This window comes from Miniopterus schreibersii (genome assembly GCF_964146895.1).
Source record: "Miniopterus schreibersii genome assembly, chromosome: 13".
NCBI classification, from domain to species: domain Eukaryota; kingdom Metazoa; phylum Chordata; class Mammalia; order Chiroptera; family Miniopteridae; genus Miniopterus; species Miniopterus schreibersii.
In genome coordinates, this window is record NC_138113.1 from 47,344,464 (window position 1) to 47,365,356 (window position 20,893).

Genomic DNA, 20,893 nt, shown 5'->3' on the forward strand with positions numbered 1-20,893 from the left:
ATGCCAGCTCCTGCCTGTACAAGGGAGCTCTCCCTGGGCCCCAGCCCCTAATCACAGTTAAAACCCAAGCCAGTCTCCTTTCCTTTACCTTTCAAGTTACTGCCGAATTGCTTGAGAGGCTTGTCCTGCTTCCCCCAGAGACCTCAAATATGTCAGTAATAAGCTTTTGTATTCTCTCTTGGTCCATGTGGTGTCTTCGGTCTCAACATCTGAAATGAATTTGGGGTAAGGCTACATCTGCTTCTGCAGGTAACAATAACAATAAAACTATCTGCTGCAACTTACCTTTGGGATATTTTCTTCACACAAAATTTGCATGGTTTTAAGAAAGAAGGACAATGAAGTAATGAGGCATTACAATGGTGAGAGAAACCTAAAAGTGGTGAAAAGTCAAGGAACTATAGTATTTCATGGATTCTAAATTAAAAACTCTGAAATCTGAGTCATAATTAATTATATTAAACGATTATAATATTTGGAAGTTTTTCTTCCTTAGAGATGCATAAATAAATAGCACATTTTAAAAATTAATGAGACCTTAGAGTGTGGCTATTTTTTTTTTTTAATGAAATAAAGTAGTAATGTGCCATTTGAAGAGCTGTATTTTCAGCAGACATTGTCTATGTCTGAGCAGAGCCTTTGTCTAAGTCAGGAAAGGGTACTGTGTTTTAGTGACTGTATATTTTTAAAGCCACAGCTTGTCAAGACTCAGATGCCTAGACAATATGAAGGTGGTGACATTTGCCTGAGAAAGGCAGAAGGTCTGATGTTAGTCACTAAAAATAGCAATGAGAAGTAAGATTGAAGGGATAAAAATTAATCTCCCAGGTACAATGAATCCAACACAAGGGTTAGGAAGCCTAATCTGGATGTAGAGGTGATTTCATATGTGTAGCTAGGAGATCAAGGAAGAGATTCCAAAGGATAAAACAAGTTGACATAATGAGTCTGTTCAACTCACTGAATAGATCCCAGCTTCATGTAATCAGGTGGATGGAGTTCAGAAGGATTTCTGGCCTTCCATTTAAGTGGACCTTTTTGCTTATAGGTAATCTAAATGTTAAGACTCCTAATAAAATAGTATATAATAAACATATACCTACCATATACAGTTTTTTGTGAGAACTGATGTTTTGAATATAAAATATTTAGCACAGGGTGACCCACACTAAGGATTAAATGTTATTGTTATTATTAACAATATGAAGATAGCATAAAGCATTATGCCACATATTTGCATGCCGTGAATCTGGATTTCTTTGAATCAAAGTGACTTGATGAAGAATCATGAGGAATGGTGGAACCCAGCATTTGTGACTCAGGCTTTTCATTCGGGTTCCAATAACTGACTTAATTTTAAGACCCATTACATGGCAGGTTAACATAGTTGGTATGCTCATTATTTAGGTTAAAATTGTTTCACAACTTGAAACAAGATAAAATATACAGGGGTAAAGAATCAATGCCACCCTGGCTGGTGTTCTCAGTGGTGGGAGCCTCAGTCTGTGCAGGGAAGGGTCTGGAGTTTGATTACAGGTCAAGGGCACATACCTGAGTTGCAGGGTTGAACCCTGGCCCAGGCCGGGGTGTGTGCAGGAGGCAACCGATCGATGTGGCTCTGTCACATCGATGCTTTTCTCTCTCTCGCTCTCTCCCCTTTCTCCCTCCCTTCCACTCTCTCTAAAAATCAATGGAAAAATATCCTCTGGTGGGGATTAACAAAAATAACAATAAGAAGAAGAATCAGTGCCATATTGTACACTCACTGAGCAGGTCTTGTTTCTTGGAAGGATGGAATAATCAAATTGAAAGTTAAAGATTTTGAAAACCTAATTTATATTTGCTAATTCAGTTTAAGTAGCAAAAACATAATAGTTTGGAGCTATATGAATTCTGTGTATATTTCTAAATGAGTTGAGAACTCGGATAGGGAGGGGATAAATTTGACCCATAGAAACCTAAGGCGTTTATGTCCCTGTGGCTAAATAGCTCCACGGCAACACTTTTGCAGCTTATCAATTCAACGTGTTTGAAAACAGACTCCTCTGTTCTCTTGTAACCAATTCTTCCTCTTGGGTGCCTGTCACCAACTATTGTAATGATATATCTTTTTAATTCAACATCTCTCCATTACCATCCCTCAGAACAGAACAAGCATTAAATATGTGTTTATGCCCTAGTGGGTTTTGCTCAGTGATTAGAGTTTCAGCCCGCAGACTGAAGGTCCCGGGTTCAATTCCAGCCAGGGACACATACCTCAGTTGCAGGCTCAATCCCTGGCCCCAGTCTGGGCATGTGTGGGGGGCAACTGATAGATATGTCTCTCACATCAATGTTTCTCTCTTTCTCTCTCTCCCTTCCACGCTCTCTGAAAAGCAATGGAAAATCTATCCTCAGGTGAGGGTTAAAAAAAAGCATGTGTTTATAACTGCAAGCATTCCTGAAATGCATTCCTTCTTTTCCATTAACACTTGATCCAGATCCCAACTGTCTCACACTTAAAATTTTGCATTTTCTTTCTAGCTAGTCGGTGTGTCCCTAGATTTTATTTATTTATTTAATTTATTTATTTATTTATTATTTATTTATTTATTTATTTATTTATCATCTTTATTGTTGAGAATATTACAGATGTCCCCCTCTTTCCCCCCATTACCCCCTCCTCCTGGTTCCCACCTTACCCCAGGCTTTCACCACCGTATTGTCTGTGTCCTTGGGCTATGCACATATGCATAAGTTCTTGCATTAAACTTTCTGCCTTGCCCCCCGCAGAGTCATCAGTCTGCTCCATGTTTCCATGCCTCTGGTTCTACTGAATCCATCGGTTTATTTCCCTGTTCTGTTCTATTCTGCATCACCACTTATCTTGCTCAAAGTCCTGATCATCCCCTTTCCTCACCAGTGAGTGTACATCAAGGCCTGATCTCCGTATCGCAGTTTTAAGTCTTTCACAATCTGACCCTGACTGTTCCCAGTTTTATTTCCGTCAACACTTTTTCACCTTTCTTCAAACCCTTAAGGTCAGCATTTGACCTGCATGTTATTCCACTTCTCACACCTCAGTTGTATTACCTCCAAGTCCCTAAATTCCTTCACTGACCTCAATCATTTGTGTTTCTTTTTTCATTACATTGTGAGACCTCAAAAACTAGACCAATGTTTCAGCAGAGAAGGTGCTCAATAAATATCTATCGAGCTGACATTTAATTAATGAAGTTCAGGGTTTTGTCTAAAATTATACACACACTAAGCTATACTATTTAATTCAGGGACTGAAAGCAGATTCTAAATCACGGCTGATGCTGTTTGAATAGTAGCCAAATTATGTGTTGTGATGAGAAGGGCCTCAGGCTGCATCAAACACCAGTGGAAAATGTGCCATTCTCAGTTACCTATATCAGATATGTGTGCAGAGTTGGTGAGAAATGCTCTTGATATATATTTTCCATTCTGGCTGGAAAAAAATTACCTTTTGTAAGTTATTGTTCATGATATCATTTTATTCCTTCTTTCAATATATGTGTATTGAATGTTAATTCTTTGCCAAATGTATTTTTTTCTAGCCATGGTGAAAAAGCAGTTGAGGAAATAGCTCTTGGGTAAGGTCCTATATATTCCTTCCCCTTATTGAGTACCCAATCCCCCAATTAAATGAGCCTGTATAACAGAAGAAGACCACTAAAAGGGGGCTGCTCTGTCTGTGGAGTAGCCCACCTCTATCTCACTATTTCACTAATAAACTCACTTTCACTTTTGACTCTAGACTGGCTTGAGTTTGAATTCTTTCTTCTGTGAAGCCAAGAACCGATAGTGTGTGGCAGACCCTCAGGTCCCAGGCCCCCTGGAATCGCCCACATCAAAAATATATAACCCACCTAAATGGAAGAGCTCTAGAAAGGGGCATGAAATTTCAGAGTTGATTTCTTGCCATTATAACTTCATATTTTCAACATTTATTATATATAAATTTTGTTTTATAACTGTAATTCTATTAACCAATCCTCCTCTACAAGTTGATTCTAAATAATCTAAAAACACTGAATATCACAATATTATGATTATTTTTAATTCTGTGCAGAACCAAATAGTGAACTGCATCAGTAGAGAAGAAACTGTAATCACATGCCATATAATAAGTGCTGCTTTTAAAATATATATATATATATATTATTGATTTCAGAGAGAAAGGAAAGGAGAGGGAGAGATAGAAACATCAATGATGGAAGAGTCATTGACTGGCTGCCTCTTGCATGCTCCCTACTAGGGATCGAGCCCAAAACCCAGGCATGTGCCCTGACTGGGAATCGAACCATCATCTCCTGGATCATAGGTCAATGCTCAACTGCTGAACTATGCCAGCCGGGCAAATCAGTGCTGCTTTAAATTAAAAAACAACAACAAAAAAACACACAATCCAAACAAGACTAGTAGGATTATCTCTTCATATACTATGTCAGCTGCTCAAAGTAACACTATGTTTTAGTTGGTCTCACATTAGGATCACACTTTTCTACAGAGGCATGTTGTTTTATTCTTAAATTTCACTTGAATTGTTATAAAAATGTTTTCTCATAAATCTATAAGTAACATATTTCAAGCTTTTGATTTTAATTTTTTATTAAAGGGCAACACATCTGAAAAATGCATAAACATTATCTTTACAATGGTGAATTTTAACAACCTCTCAGATCAAATTTGTTATATTTTAATATATCTTCATTAATCTCCATTTTTCAAAGTTCATCCTTCTTGAAATTTCACTTTAACTCTTACCTTTTCTTTCATATTTTCTATGACATGACGATATATTTTGAGAGATTTCTGTCTTCTCATAGTTTGTGTTGTTTTATGTCAGATCATTACTATGTTATAATTTTTAATTTCCAAAAATGCTTTTATGATCTCTGATGGCTCCTTTGCATGACATGTTTTATGAAGGCAATAAGTCCTGTATCTTAATATAGTAATGAAACTTTTAATTTTTTTCTTTTGTTTATTATGTTATTTTTGTTTCCCCTGGAATTTGTTTTCCATATTGGCCTGTATTTGTTTTTACAGATGGCAAAACTGGATGAAGTTAGGATCATATGCCAAAATCTAGGGGTTGATCATTTTAAGCTTATTTGATTTTATAGACTCAATGCTTACATATATTAAATGTCTTAGATGATGTATAAACTATATCTCAGACAATTTACTCAGCTTTGGAACAAAGAGTAATAAACTTATTCTAAGGGAGTAGATGTTTATTGGTTAAGAACATAAGATAATGATATAGCAAGTATTGCTTATGGCTATTATAAATTATATGACTTTGAAATTCTATATTGCTAATATTTTCACACAATTTTATATACCTTATTTTAACTTACATGTCTACATTTTACCTTTTTATTATTGGCACAAATGGCATTTCAGGCTTATCCTGTATGTCTCTTATATCAGCTCTGGAATCAGCCCCTATTGCACTTATTAGACAATAGCATTTAGAAACAAAATTTGGGCATTATAACCAAATTGCTCCTAGAATTCAGTGATCATGGCTAGAATAGTATGTATATATGTCTATCTATTCACACACAGAAAGACACGTACATATCTATATGACATCTAGTTCAGATATAGACATAGAAATAGATCTATCTGACTTTATGTAGCTATCTTATATAATTACTTTTATTTACATATTAATAACAATGAGTTCACACTGATAACTTTACTTCCAACCTAGTGATACAGGGTGTATTTCAGTTTTCCCCCTTTTTATCTTCGTTACTCTCTCTTCAACAATGAGAAATCTAATTCACACTATCTTATCCCTCTATATTTACTAATGTATTCAATCTCCCTGAATATAATCAACCTCGTACTCACAGGCTGCTTATTTCCCTGAGCTCTGCCAAGCATGCTGGCCAAGCACATCTCCTGGGATTCAGCCTTGCTGAACACAGTAATGTGCCAGGTAAATCCTGAACCGTGGACTCACAGAACATGCCAGTCACACCAGAATTTTTGTCAGACCCAAGTATTCCAGCCATGCCAGTTGCCTGAGCCAAAACTTTAATCTCAAGTCCACAATGGACAAATCCTCAACCCTGGCCCCACCGCAGCCAAATCCTTGCCAGCCAGAATCCTGGCCCATGCAATGGGGAAAGGAAACAAGAAAGGAGAAGCCTTGCCTCATATATATTCTTATTTGCCCTTTTGCTGCAGACTACATGCCCCATAAGACCAGAGAGTATATGGCATTGCGACCACTGTATCCCCAGCAACTTGCATGTGAGCCGTGTATACAACAAATACAATCACAGTTTCATTGTTGATAGAAGAATGAATAAATGAATGAATGAGCTTCTTGTTAATTGTGAGTAGGACATTATTTTCCTAATTCCTTACACACTATTTTTTATGTGTTACTTCTTTATAACTTTTTAAAATTTTTTCTTCTTTATATACCTATGTATTCATATTTCCATGTAGAAACATATACTTATCTATAAAATGATTAACTTTATAGTTTGTCTTTAGCTCATAAATAAACATTTGAAAATGCTCTGAACTAAGTGAAATAAGTGGATGGATTTGTTTATATTTGAGTTTGCATTTTATGTTAATTCCATGTGGGGGAATCTATTGTATTTGGCATAATTTGACCCATTTTCAAATTGTATTGAAGGAAAATCAAAGTACAAAAGTTATATTGAAGAAGGTGAGCCATTAAAGCATCACTATCCATGAAAAGTTAGTCACCATGTTCATATTTGACATGTAAAAAGATTAAAACGGTGATTCTATTTAGAACACAATCATTAAGGATTTTATTTTTAGGAATCAAAATGGCATGAAGAACCATCTCTAAATCTGAAGGCATTGTAAATTAAAATAATAATAATTATAGAAATGATAATATATTATACTTATATAGCCCTTTATGTGAATTAAGTTTATTTCAACTAAGTTCCATTACATTTTTATCTTCACAAGACATTCAAGGGTTTGTAATTTCAGTCCTTTACAGATCAGGAAACTGAGGATAAGAAAGACAAATCTATTGTCCTAAATCCAAAATGATAGTAAATATTGTATCCAAGATGAGGGTGTTATGTTCTACGTGATAAGACTAATTTAAACTTCCACCTCTTTTCTATTGAGAATTGGACAGTTGATCTTGCTTGACAGTATTATTTAATCTTAATATCTATCATCATTAAATACAAGTTCATGGTTGCCAGTGTGCTCTTAACTAAAAATCCTTTTATGGCACATTGCAAAGCAGACAAGTCTTTTGATGACTGACTAACATTCAAATAAGTAAAATAGACAAGATGTATCAATTTATTCCAATGCTGAGGTTCACTGATGATGGGTTTTCTTAGCAGCTGTTTGAGTGTTTAGTTAAAATATCCATCAACCCATCTGTTTCTAGCTGATAGGGAGCTTTCTGCAAAGGAGTAATTTTTAAAAGTTTGCACACCTCATTTAACAGAGGAGATGCAGAACGAGAGCCTGAGCTGTTACATTTTCTGAGAGTAAGCCCACTGATGGATTTAAAGCATTAGTCAATTTATCAGCAGTTCCTTGTGAAGTCTAAATGCTTACATGACCACCTATAGACTCAACCCAAAGTTATGCAAGTTATGTGAAAGAACAGAAGGAAGAGTGAGTAATTGGTTAACAGGCCACCGTGCGTTCTCGGTCAGAACAGCTTGATTTTACATGGTCAGGGAACGTTGCCTCTCTGAGCCTCTGCTTCACCTTGAATGTGCTTTATTACAACAAGCTATTGCAGTGCAATGCAACAGGTTCCCAACAGTTTTGCTTTCCTTTCTCACATTTTAGTCTTCTCTAATCAAATTGTATGTTCCTTTAATACAAGTAGAATATTTTTATTCTTTTCATCAGAAAATTTGAGCAACCAGTTCTAAGTATAGCTTCTCTTAACTTCTCATTAAGTGTTTGCTATTGGGCAAAATAGTTACCATGTCAATGTTCCAATTCATTTACCAGTAACAGAATGGCGAGTTTAATTACTTAACAATTTTAAAGATTAAGTGAGATAGTCAAGATGAATTTATCTCAGGAACTCAAATGTTGTTTAACATTGAAATAACAATTACGTATTTGAACACAATGATGAAATAGAGAGAAAATGGTGTGAACCTCTTAAAAGATGAGAAAATTTTTTGATAAACTATAACAACTACTCATGAAGAAAATTCTAAAAAGAAAAAAATAGTATGGAAGCACTTTCTCCATCTGTAAAGGGGGAATCTATAAATAATCTATAGTTCACATTTTGCATTTTATGTAATAGGGAAATATTGACTCCCCCCTCCCCCCACCCCACAATACACTGGGTTCAAGGCAAGGTTTTCTGCTCTCTCAAAGTTAAAGTTAAAGCAGCCATCCTAACAATTATAATACAGGAGAAAATGAAAGAAAAAGCATAAAAAATTGGGAGAAAGAAGACAATTTGCCTTTATTTACAGATGATGCTGTTGTAAATGTAGAAAACCTTAAGGATTCTGTTATAAAGTATCCTAGATGTAATAAGTGTATTTTAAAAGTATTCATGATAAGCAAAAAGAGAAATTATATTTCTATCTATTATTAGCATCAAACAAACAAAAAATAAAATATTGGAAAATATATAGACACTACCAAAAAGAAGTTCTACAAATAGTTGGTCAGCACATGTAAGTTTTCTGCACAAGTGAGTCATCAAGGAAATGCAAATTAAACTATCATGAAACACCACCTCACACTCACTAACATAGGTAAAATCCTTAGAAAACGAATACATTCAAGAGTGTGGAGCTCTCATGCATTTTTGGTGGGGTGTGTAAAATTCTATTATAGTTTTGGAAAACGTTTTTTAAGGTTTTTTTTAAGCTAAGCAGAAGGAACCCTAGGTTTTAGAAACCCTGTCAATGATGTTTACCCAAGCAAATATTAACATATGTCTACAAAATGACTTACAGGGGAATACTTATAATATATATTCATAATAGCCTAATGCTATACACAAATTAAATGCTTATCAACATGAAAAAATGTGGTAGTCATCCAATAAAATAAAAATAAATGAGCTACTGATACACGAGAAGCACTAATAAAAAAGAAATAACTATTTTAAAATAAGATATTATTGATTAATTTCAAATTATTTTAAAACAATTATTGCATAATTATACTTTCTTGGAAATACATTTCTGGACTTTCATTTTTCAGGACTTATAATTTCCAGAACATTTATCATTCAGGTCAATATTCCCTGGGTGATCTCTAATGAAATATTACATTTTATTATCTTTTGTTTGGAAACCTTAAACTGTACACTTTAGTCATTTCTCAGTTTTTAAGTTTTATAATCAAACTTCATGAATCCCTGCAAAAGAAAATATATTTTTTGTTCTACTTTACAAAGTCTTGATCTTAAAAACCAAAGTCTAAAATTATTCCACAGGCTATGCTTTGGAAAATAGTGTTATGTATATTCAAGCCAGCTTTTTTCCCCCTAGACTTATGTAATATTTCAGACACTGGGGTACAAAAAACAGCTGGAAAGGAAGCAAGAGATTTAGAGCCTGGAAAGTGGTCTGAGAAGTGACCCTAAGCTCATGCCCTCACTGGATCCCTGTTGCTCCAATTAACAATCTCTAAGAAGAGTTTGAAGTTCTGAGCATGGATAATATTTATATCCTACATTTCATCGTAAAATCTTAACAGTGTCAGTCTTGTAGATGATCTTGGCATCACCAAAGCATTGTATCAATAGACTAAAGATTTTCTGCATGACCTATCACTGATGGAAAAAGTAGAAGCAGCTTCAAGGAGTCTCCATGGGCAATAAAAATACAGGAAAATAATATCCTCATTCTCTAAGAAGGGAAAAGCATAGCAGCTGAACAAGCTCTTAGATCCTTAAATAATCCTATGATCCTGATGAGATTTTAGGCTTTGAAAGGCAGCCTGGTGTAGGTAAAACTCTAGATTTGAGGTGAGATCTGGGTTCTAGTTATGGACCAACAAGTACTCTTTTGACTTTAGAAAAGTTATTTCTCTGCATCATATTTTTCAATTACTTTGATTTTATTAACATTTCTTCTACAAAGTTTCTTCCAGGTTGAGATTATCTGAAGATTACCTTTGCCTATGTATCTTTTTATTATTATTATTAATATTTTCATCTTCCTCAAATATATATTTTTATTGATTTTAGAGAGAGAGGAAGAGGGGGGAGAGAGAGAGAGAAACATCAATGTAAGAGAGAAACTTGGATCAGTTGCCTTCTTATGCACCCCTACCAGGGATCAAACCCACAACCTTTTGGTGTACTGGAAGACACTCCAACCAACTGAGCTGCCTGGCCAGGGCCACTGTGTCCCTTTATAGAAAAATTAGGTAAGCCATTTGGTAATCCAAAGTTTAATGAGTAAATTTTGTTTTTTAATTTATTCTCTTTAGAAAGCATCACACTTAAACCATTTAAATCTTGGCCAAAAAGGAATAAAGAAAGTACCAAAATATTCCTCAGTTAGTTATGAGCACAAATCTGGGAGAAAATGACAGGTCCTTAAAGTAGTCATTGTTAGCTGCAAGGCATACAACAGACATTTATAAATTTGAAAAGATGTTATCCCAGGAGATTTAAAATGTTCTTTCAGGCATAGAGATAAGGTAGATTTATTCTTAATCTTGCTTTAAACCATTTTCCCTTCTAACTTAAACCTCAGATTCAGTGGATTGTCTATATTTGCCTTCAGGCAAGGAATGGTATTCAGAATGCAATACAGGTAAACAAGAGGCCTTCTTTCTCCATGAAGTGTTTTTGTTGCTTAAGCCCAGAAATTTCTTTAGAGAAGAATTTTCTGGGAGAAACCATGGTCCAGTAGAGGCAAGATTAGAGTCAAGATTTCTTTTCATTTGATGAGATTTTGCCCTTAATTATGAGTTTGGAGAAATTATTTAGTATTTCAAGTTTTCATGGCAGACAAAATTGGATGGATCCCTGAATCATAGCTACAAAATAAATGATACTGGAATGAGGAAATCCATATTCAATATTAATTATGCTATTTTTATGTTTGATATCCAGTGAGTATTTAAAATCTCTTGATTTATTTCTATACTAGGTAAAATAGTTTAACAAAATTCAACATTGAAGATATTAGAATGTAAAGGCTGGATAAATTATAAACCACTGCATGATGTAAAAATTTATTTTTTCTCCTTGCATTCACTTAGTGTCTGACACAAAATACATAATCAGTATAAGCCAGTTATAGAAAGATAAATACCATATGATCTCACATGTGGAATGTAATAAACAAAATAAAGTGATGAACAAAATAGAGCCAGACTGACAGCTGTCAGAGGGGAGGGGTAGGGAGACACTGGATGAAAGAAGGTGAAGGGATAGCCCATGGACACAGACAAGAGTGTGGTGATGGCCAGAGGGAAGGGTGGGTGGAGGTGGGCAAAGGGGGGTGGGGAAATGGGGACATCTGTAATAGTGTCAACAATAAAAATAAAGTTATCCCTCAAGTGATATGGAAATGCAGACTGTATTCTGCTACTCAGGGCCTTAAAATACACTTAAGTTATTTGTTGTTTACATTTGAGTGGGAGGGGAAAAAAGGTTGAAAAATAAAGTAAAAACTTATGGAGAATAGGAAAGAAAATAACCCTGTGAGCAAGGATTTTTTGCCTGATTTTTCACTCCCGCTTCCCTAGTGACTCAATTAATGTCAGGTACCTAGAAGTGGTGCAATACATTTTGTTGATTAAACAAATAAAGGATAAGAAAAATAATTGGTTGAGAAAGTGTAGAAAATATGGAAAGTGAGAAGGGAGAAAGTAATGAAGAAAAGAGGTAGGAAATACAGAAGGAAATAACGAGTGGGGTGTTGGAAGAAATGTCAGGAGGCAAGTAATGCAGACATTTTCTCTGGAGCCTGTGTGGACAAAAAGAAGGGGAAATGGAACCAAAGCAGGGCTGATTTGGGTTTGTGCCTATCACTGCATCATCTAGAGCCTTCTAAGGACAGACTGTGCTACCTCAGGGAGAGGAAAGTTTCCAGCCACCAGAGGCATGCGACAATCCTATTAGGAGTCTGTTGTAAAAGGACTTCAAGGTCTAGATCAATGCCCTTGAATCTGAGGGTGATTGGAGAGTCAGAGCCTCTTCTGCGTTTAGATCCCCTACACAGAAAGTGAGTGAAATGATATTCACAGTTTTATGTTATGGAGCTCAATTATTCGTGAGAATGGAACATGGAAGATTTATTTATAGAGTGATGTGAAAGGATCAGAGAAGACTGAAGGACAGACTCAGTTACAATTCCCTTTGTCCCCGTATCTGTCAGGAAGAGGGGGAAGGAGATGAGAGAAAGGAAGGGAAGGGCAGGTACTATCTCACTGATCCACACTAGAATTTGCCCTCCCCTGACTTGTTTGAACCAAATGCAGGCCTTTGGAACAAAACATCAGGCAGATCTTTGTCACTAATATGTTTATTGTATTTAATTCCTCAAATGTTATATCACTCCCCCTATTATTTTGTAAACAGAATGAGTTATTTTAAAATCACATATTTTATATTTAGAATAACACTAAATGATAAGAATATTCATTCGTAATAAAGTAATATATGTTTGCTATTTAATTCAAGAATCTAAATATTCAGCCTAAAGATAATCTTATGTAGTTTTATCACTTTCAAAGAAGAAAAAAATGGAATAGTAATGAAACTTTCACCATCCCCTTTCATTACAGTTTTAAAAATATAGACACACTTTTTCTGCCTTTGCCTAAAGGAAGTATATTAATAAGAGCAATCTGCTTCAATTATAAATCAAGAGGTAAATACCACAGAGCACTGCAATGCTCAATACGATTTTAGATGTAAGGAAGGAACATAGAATTAATTGGCATGCAAAGCATAGATCACACCATGATGGTAGCTTTTTGCTGGAAAGTAATCTTGAACATCAATAAAAAGTAAATAATATGCCCATATAAAATACCCAGCTTCAAAATAAAATATGTATGAGGGTGTATAACGAGATGATAGCACAAAATATTAAAAAATAAAATTGGCTACAATTTGGAGATTTTTTTATACCTAGATATTAGTGTAATGGAGCAAAATAAAAATGAGAAATTCAAAGAAATTTCCAGCCTTAATATATTTCATCATGTAAAAAATATTTATCAAGGTCTTTTTGCTTTATGTATTGTCCATGCCTTGATTCAGAAGCCCGGTATCTCTATTAGGGAGAAAAAAAATGTTTAAAATTTAACAGGGACGTAGTATACGTTTAGGTAACATTGCATTCAGCTTTATGCTGAATCCGTCTTCCTTCATGGTTTAGTCACCTGGTCTATAATGCAGCCTAACACTTGCCTCTTCCCCATCGCTTCTGCCTTTTAGACTAGAGAGTGAAACACACAAGTTTTGCGTTTAGAAACCTGAGGATATGCTCTGAACTACATTTATATCATATCCATCCACTTCTCTATATTTATTCGAAGACCACCAAAGCTACATGGCACAGTCAGGCAGCAGGAAAGAAGTAGAAACCAGCAGTATGACCACGTGCTGACTGTGTGAAAGGGACCTGGAAGTGGGAGCATCAGCAAGAGCCCGATGGCAGTGGATTCTGGAAATGGAAGGTTTTTACATGATCTGCCCAGTGAATATTTGACACAATCAGGAAAGTGAGTAGGAGAGGGTCTGGAAGTCCAGTAGTTTGACCTTAAGGTTAGATGAATGCCTGCTAAATGAAAGGTAAAAGATAAGCTTCCCTGAAAAATAACTTCCCTTTAGTTTTTTTAAAGTAATTTTATTCAATACCCAAGTAAAATGATAGCAGAACCATAGCCAGTCCACATGCCTTCTTTTCATTTGAGGATTAGTACCAAAAAAAAATCAGTATTGAACCTAAGGGGTTAAGTATTTCAGCAGAAGGGAAAACGACCCTAAAGAAGGTGACTAGAGAGAATGCAGAGTCCCAAGAATCCCAAGAGCTAACTACAGTGCATATGGTAGTAATAGTATGTTTACTCTCACATACATACATTAATGATTTTCTTTTTAAAAATAAATATTTGTAACATGTACTTATGTAGATTAATATTTTGATATTCACTGATATTTGCTCTACCTTTTTTCTGGTTTGAAATCAGCTTTCTCATTCATATATATTAACACCTAATAAGGTATTCTTTTTTTTCTTTCCCTTTGTCTGTCTACCTCTATTTATCTCTTCTTTCTTCCTGCATAATGTATTTAGTGGTCTTAACATTTTTTGATTATTGTATTGATATTTTTCTTTATTTGAATTCATTGATCTATTTTTATTATTTATATGAATATCTTAGGTTATTTTGTTGTTTTCTCAGATACTCAGAATTAAGTATTTAGTTTAATTTTTAATAATTTATTCTTTAATATTGACAACATCGAGAGCACTAACTTTTGCTGGGAGTACATATGCACTGTATTTCCATAATCAATGATCATGCGGTCATCAAGGATAATATATGGTCTTTCAACACTAGAATTGTTTAGGATTTAATGTTCTTTAATTTCTTTCATTTTATTATTATTAATTTGTTTAAAAATTAGTAATGTTGCCCGGCAGGGCGTGGCTCAGCTGTTGAGCATCAACCTAGGATCCAGGCAATCGGGGTTCGATTCCCGGTCAGGGCACATGCCTGGGTTTGTGGGCTTGATCAATGACTCTCTCATCATTGATGTTTCTCTCTCTCTCTCCCTCTCCTTTCCTCTCTCTGAAATCAATAAAGATAAATTAAAATATAAATAAATAAATAAATAAATAAATAAATAAATAAATAAATAAAATTTAAAAAATAAAATAAAAATTAGTAATGTTTTTTGCAATGCTTATCACAATTTTATAAACATTTTATAATTTTAAAATAATAATATGTTGCCCTGGCCAGGTGGCTCAGTTGGTTGAGTGTAGTCCCATGCGTTGAGAGGTCACCAGTTCAGTTCCCTGTCAGGGCACATGCCAGGGTGGCAGGCTCGATCCCTAGTAGGTATTCAGGAGGAAGCTGATATATGCTTCTCTCTCTCTTTCTCTCTCTCTCTCTCTACCTCTCCCTCTCCCTTTTTCTCTCTCTAAAATAAATATAAATGTATTTTAAAAAATAATAATCAGTTTACAAGGTGTCATGAATTAAAAAAATCAGTTTTCATAGTTGAAATGAAATGTTTGTGCTATTTCAAAGCTTATAAAATCATGGTCATACCACCCAATGTTTATAGAATGCTAGACATACCTGATAGCACTTGATATCATTTATAATAGTGCTTCTTAACAAAGATTAATAGCTTAGCAAGTATTTTCATGAAGATGGTAATAAGTGGAACAAATACACACACAAAAATTGTGTTATGTATCCCATTATCTGTCCTAAGGCTGAGTCTGAGTATACTGAATAGTAGAGGGCATTTTCTAAAGTTATAAAAGACATACATCATTTTAAAGTTAAAATTAATTTGTTGACAAGACACTAATAGACAAAAGTTTAAAAATCTTTGATAACCCATATAATCTAGGATTCCAACAATGTTAAAGGATTTTTGCCTTGACCATAATGTCCTACATGAAAAACTCATGAAGGAGAATATTTTTCCACAATCTTAACGTGATTTGACTGGGTCATTCGCAGGGCATGTTTATAATTCTTTTGAGAACTATAGAATCAAGAGGGTAATTCCCTTTGTTTTAGGAGGAAAAAAAGTTAACTTTATCATTTTAGTCACATTTATATCTCATAGAGGGACATAGTTGAAAGGCAGATTTATTTTCTTTGAACACACACACATATATATACACACACACATATATATTTAATATGTACATATATGCATGTAATACATATGTGTGTATATACATACATAAATATATATACACAGAGAGAGAAGGGGACAATTGCTCCCACAGAGCAGAGGGAAAAAGCAATGCAGTTTCTCAATCCAAAAAGTTACTGAACTTAGTTAATATAGATAAGTTTGCCTCCTGTGGCAAAGATGTCTTTCAGTCTGCACTTTGCTTGATTACCATTGAAGTTTATTGAAACTTTCTACAGAATACTTTTTATCAGTTTTCTTAGAAATATATTAATTTCTCCCTTTGCCAATAAGTCTCTTCATTCTTTGCTTCTAGACAGGTAATTTTTCTCTGACCATATTTCCCCCAAGTGTGTGAGATATAATCTTGTTAATCCAAATCAGCACTGGACAAAATGCTATAGCAGACTTGCACGGCAACTCTCAATGCTGGTTCCCATGATTTGACTGATTGGAAAATGTATTACCTTCCCTATTTTGAAATGTACTTCACTGCTATGCAATATACTTTCTCTTCCACAATACACTGTCTCTTCCAAAAAGTGGAATAAAGGAATTTATATGAAATGAAATAAGCTCTTCTTATACCCATGACAACAAAGTAATCATGGTTTCAGGTGAAATTTGCACACATAAAATTTAGCAGTAAGTGTATTTGAAAGAATCATTTATGTAGAAGGAAATGGAAGGAGCTTTTTAAAAATATATATAGAATTTAATATAATTATTAGTTTCAACTCTGGAAACTGTTGCAACAAGACTTTATGATTTCCATTTTAATAGAAGAGATATTTATTCAGTTAAAATATATATTAAATTCTTTCTGTATGCTAAGTCTTGTTCTTGGTACAAGGACATATAACAGTGAACATAACACACACAAAAATATCCTGCCTTCATGAAAACTAAAAACTAATAAATAACTTAAAGGTAAATAGAGTAAAAACAGATAGCTGGCTGGATTAAGTTTAAACATCTTCACCAAGAAGAAATAGCTCACATTAGAAATTGACATTTTAAAATTCTGAGTAAATTTTCCTGTTAACAATTATTACTAAAGCAAGTTTAAGCCTACTTATATGCATAGAAAGCAAAAAATTTATTCAAAATCAATTAAATGAAAGCATTTTATAATACCCAAGCCAATCCTCTGCTTCTTATGGGCATTTATTAAGGTATTTAGCACTATTGCCAATTCTCTTTGCTCCCTGCTTTTTCTCAGAAAATGTTCAAACAATAACTGAGAATAAATTGTTTCTTTCTTTATTACAATCCAGGAACATTGATTTCTTTTATGAAAAAGTAACCTCAGAACATGCATTTTAATTATCTCATAATCAGCGTTGAGAGCTGAAGGTTGGGCCAAACGTAGTCTTGAAACTAGGTTATTAAAATGGACTGAAAGTGCAGGTGTAGAGGCCTAGACATGGCAGGAGCCATATCCTGGGGATCTTGTCACCAAAATGTGGCATGAAGGGGAAAGAAGGGGAGTTGATTTGAATGGGCATGACTGAAGACATACTGAATGAACAAAAGCATTGAGTAGACCCCAGGCCAAAGCCAAATTCTTAGCTAGTCCAAAATGAGATATAATAAACCTTAGGGAGAAGCAACATAAACACTTTTTTCAGTGTGTCAGCTCTAGCTAAGCACATAACAAGAGTTCTTTATTTTCTGCACAAGAATTTACTCAAATATATTGAAATCTTGAATCTTTGAAAGGCAATCAACGTAATAAGTCATCTATCAGAAGCCTAAAATTTGTATTTCTGATATGCGCTGCCTCCTTGATGTAAAAGTAAGAAGATCTGGGCCCTGCTTCCTGATCTTCCTCCCCTCTCTCCACTGTGGAAACTTTCCTGCACCTGACCACCATGAAGAGTTGGATGCATAAGAGCTTTGAGGACTTTTACTTCTACAGCTGACGGTTCTGTCTGGAGTTAGACTCATGAGCTAAGTGGGTTGTGCTGTTCACAACCCACCTGAATGCTAACCACACCTCTACCTCCAACCCAACACCAGCCAACACATACTTGGTGAAGAATACTCCTCTGTAGGTTGCTTAGTCCCACTCCCGGTCTCTCTAGGACTTGCCATCTGATCATCCTGCGACAGATGGAGGGTCCTTGGAATTTGAAGAGGGAGAGGGATGTATAAAGAAGAGTGAGAGAGGTTAGAATGTTGAGCTGCTTGAAACAATGAAGTGTCATCTAATCAGTTTTTTTCCTTGACAAGGAACTCTTTGGAAAGTCTTACTTGCTTTGTGGAGATCAAGAAACAATTGCAGTTCTTTATTGAGCCAATAAGGCTGTAGGAATAACCATAAGTTTCTTGTTCCAAAGTCCCCAGCCTTTCCCTCAGTAGTCAAAGTTGATAGGTTTTACCACCATATATTTACTTTAAAAAAGAAAAATGAAAGGAAAGAAAGGGGAGAAAGGGAAGGGATAGGAAGGGAGGGGAGGGGAGTGAGGGAGGAGAGGAGGGGAGGGGAGGGGAGGGGAGGGGAGGGGAGGGGAGGGGAGGGGAGGGGAGGGGAGGGGAGGGGAGGGGAGGGGAGGGGAGGGGAGGGGAGGGGGAGGGAATTTAGAGAACCGAGGTGGAGTGATCACTGGCAATGTCTAAAAGATATACAAATCTTCAAATGAAGCTCACTTTGAATCTATAGAAGCTGCTAAGTGGGAATGTACCTGTTTGGTGAGAGTGGAACATTTTGACAATCGGTCAGCAGCAAAACCAGAATCACCCATAAAAGCTCTCCAAGCTGACCCATGTTTCTATGATCCAAGTGACTGGACCATACATAGCAGGCTGATTCTGGTAATTGCCACTATTTCTAATCTGCCCATATTGAAACTAACCAACTGTGTGGAAACATTTTATAAAGCTTAAAAAATCATATCAATAGCAAAATTCTGATTTGCTGATTGCATGCAGATAAGAATTAATCTTTAAAGACAAGATACGATGTTTTAGATATACACAAGAGAAAATCTATTCTGGAGAAATCCCCTTCTTGCCTACAAATATAACATTAATTTTAAATCTAATGCTGTAGGCTTACCAAACAACATTTGCAGTTAGCTTTCTATTAGATTGTTTAGTATTATACACGGAAAACTGTGGATATGTTGTATTTCTTGACTTTCAGTTTTCCTTCTGAATTTTTTAGATTATTTCCTCTATTTAGGAATCTCAATTTTGGAGAGAAGTTAAATAATATACATATCAAAACTGGTATTTCTTTTTGATTTTTCAACCATAATATTGTTATTACTAGTAAGGATAGAACAAGTTTCAGATTCAAATTATGTTCCATAGAATGCTGAATAAGACTTAAGAATCAACTCCATAGAACACTTATAGAAGATTCCCCAGGTTGCAACTTCTTTGCTTAGAAAAATAGTTTGTGTGCTTTTAAAGGACAGCTGATATACATATTTTTTTGCATTTTGTTTGATGCAAAATTTCAGCTACAAAAGACATAACTATGGAGTTAGTATTATATTCAGGCATACAGAAGGACTTATTATAATAAAGAAAAAAGTTATTTACTTTATCCTATCTTTGCAAAGCAGAGGTAAACTCTACAAAAAGTGAGAACTTTCATCAATTGTACAAAATGTTCCAGAACTGTACTATAGTTGCTTTAGCACCTCAACTTGTTTAAAAGCAACTGGAAGGGAAGAGATATGCTTGTTTTCTAAGCCTTTCTCACCTCCCACTTCTATTTCCCAATATCTAATAAAAGAGACCCATGGAAACATGCTATTTTAGTAAAAGTAAGAAAAAAAAGTCTGTATTTCTTTTTAAAATATAGAATCCCATTATACCTATATTTCTCTGTTCCTTTTATAAGATCCAGGCTTCCCAGTCTTGTTATCTGCAAAAGAGTGGGTGCAGGTTATGCAGCATTTGACTGAGTAAAACCTTATTGATTAGCATTTCCTCCCACTAAAGAGCATTACAATCGTAGTTCTTGTTCTGAATAGTAAGCAAGCACTTGCACTAGATTTTGAAGTCTCTTAGGTGTCATTAAAATAATGTTAAGTTTCTGCCTGTGTTTGAAACATATGGCAACTTTCCATTAAATATACAATCCATGCATTGCCTATTTAATGGAAAATGAGTGAATTGTCATTTTCTCTGTGATCTTTCTATAATCAGCCTGGGGAACGATTGTATTGAACTGCAAGTGTCTTCTAACTGATCCCAAATATCACCCAACCACTGAAGGTATATTACACAGCAGTAACCCAGTGATGTACTTTGCCCATCTGAAAACCTTTTTCTAGCTCTTTAAATTTGCAGAATCAAATTCATAATATGGACGGTTTAATTAAGACACCCAAATAAAATGATAGTATACACTACGCTTTGAACAACAACAAGGTTTTCCTCTGATTGTTACCCAGATTTTCAAATTTTACAGATTTTTACAAATTTTACAACTTTTACAAATTTTAACAATCAACATTTCTTATTGATATATGTATAGGGTCACTAATTGGTAATTTGCGTTTTCTTTTTTTGATTTATGTTTTATTTACCATTGCCTTAGTTAACACATAAACTACATGTAATATTTTTATTCCATCTATACTGGACATGTTAGTGGGAGTGACAGTGGAGAATAAGAAAAATGGACTTAAGAGTGAATATTTTCCAAAATATTAAGAAATTCAGATCCTTCTTTAAACAAATTTAGTGATCTTATGTGAAGGTTATGTGTCACTTGATGTTAGTTAAGATGCCAAAGAAAGATAAGATTCCTGAATGATATCAAGAAGGAACAATGTCTCTTTACTGAAGATCACCTTTCTGTTGGCACACTCAATCCTCCAATTTCTCACAAGACTTGGCCATTTTGGTTAGGGCTCTTCTGCTCACAAGAAATATAAATACATTCAAGCTCATCAAGTAAAGAGAGATTTATTAAAAGATTGTAAGAACAGATGCAAGAAAATCTTCTAGAGCCATAACAGTCTGATCATATAGAAACTAAAATTA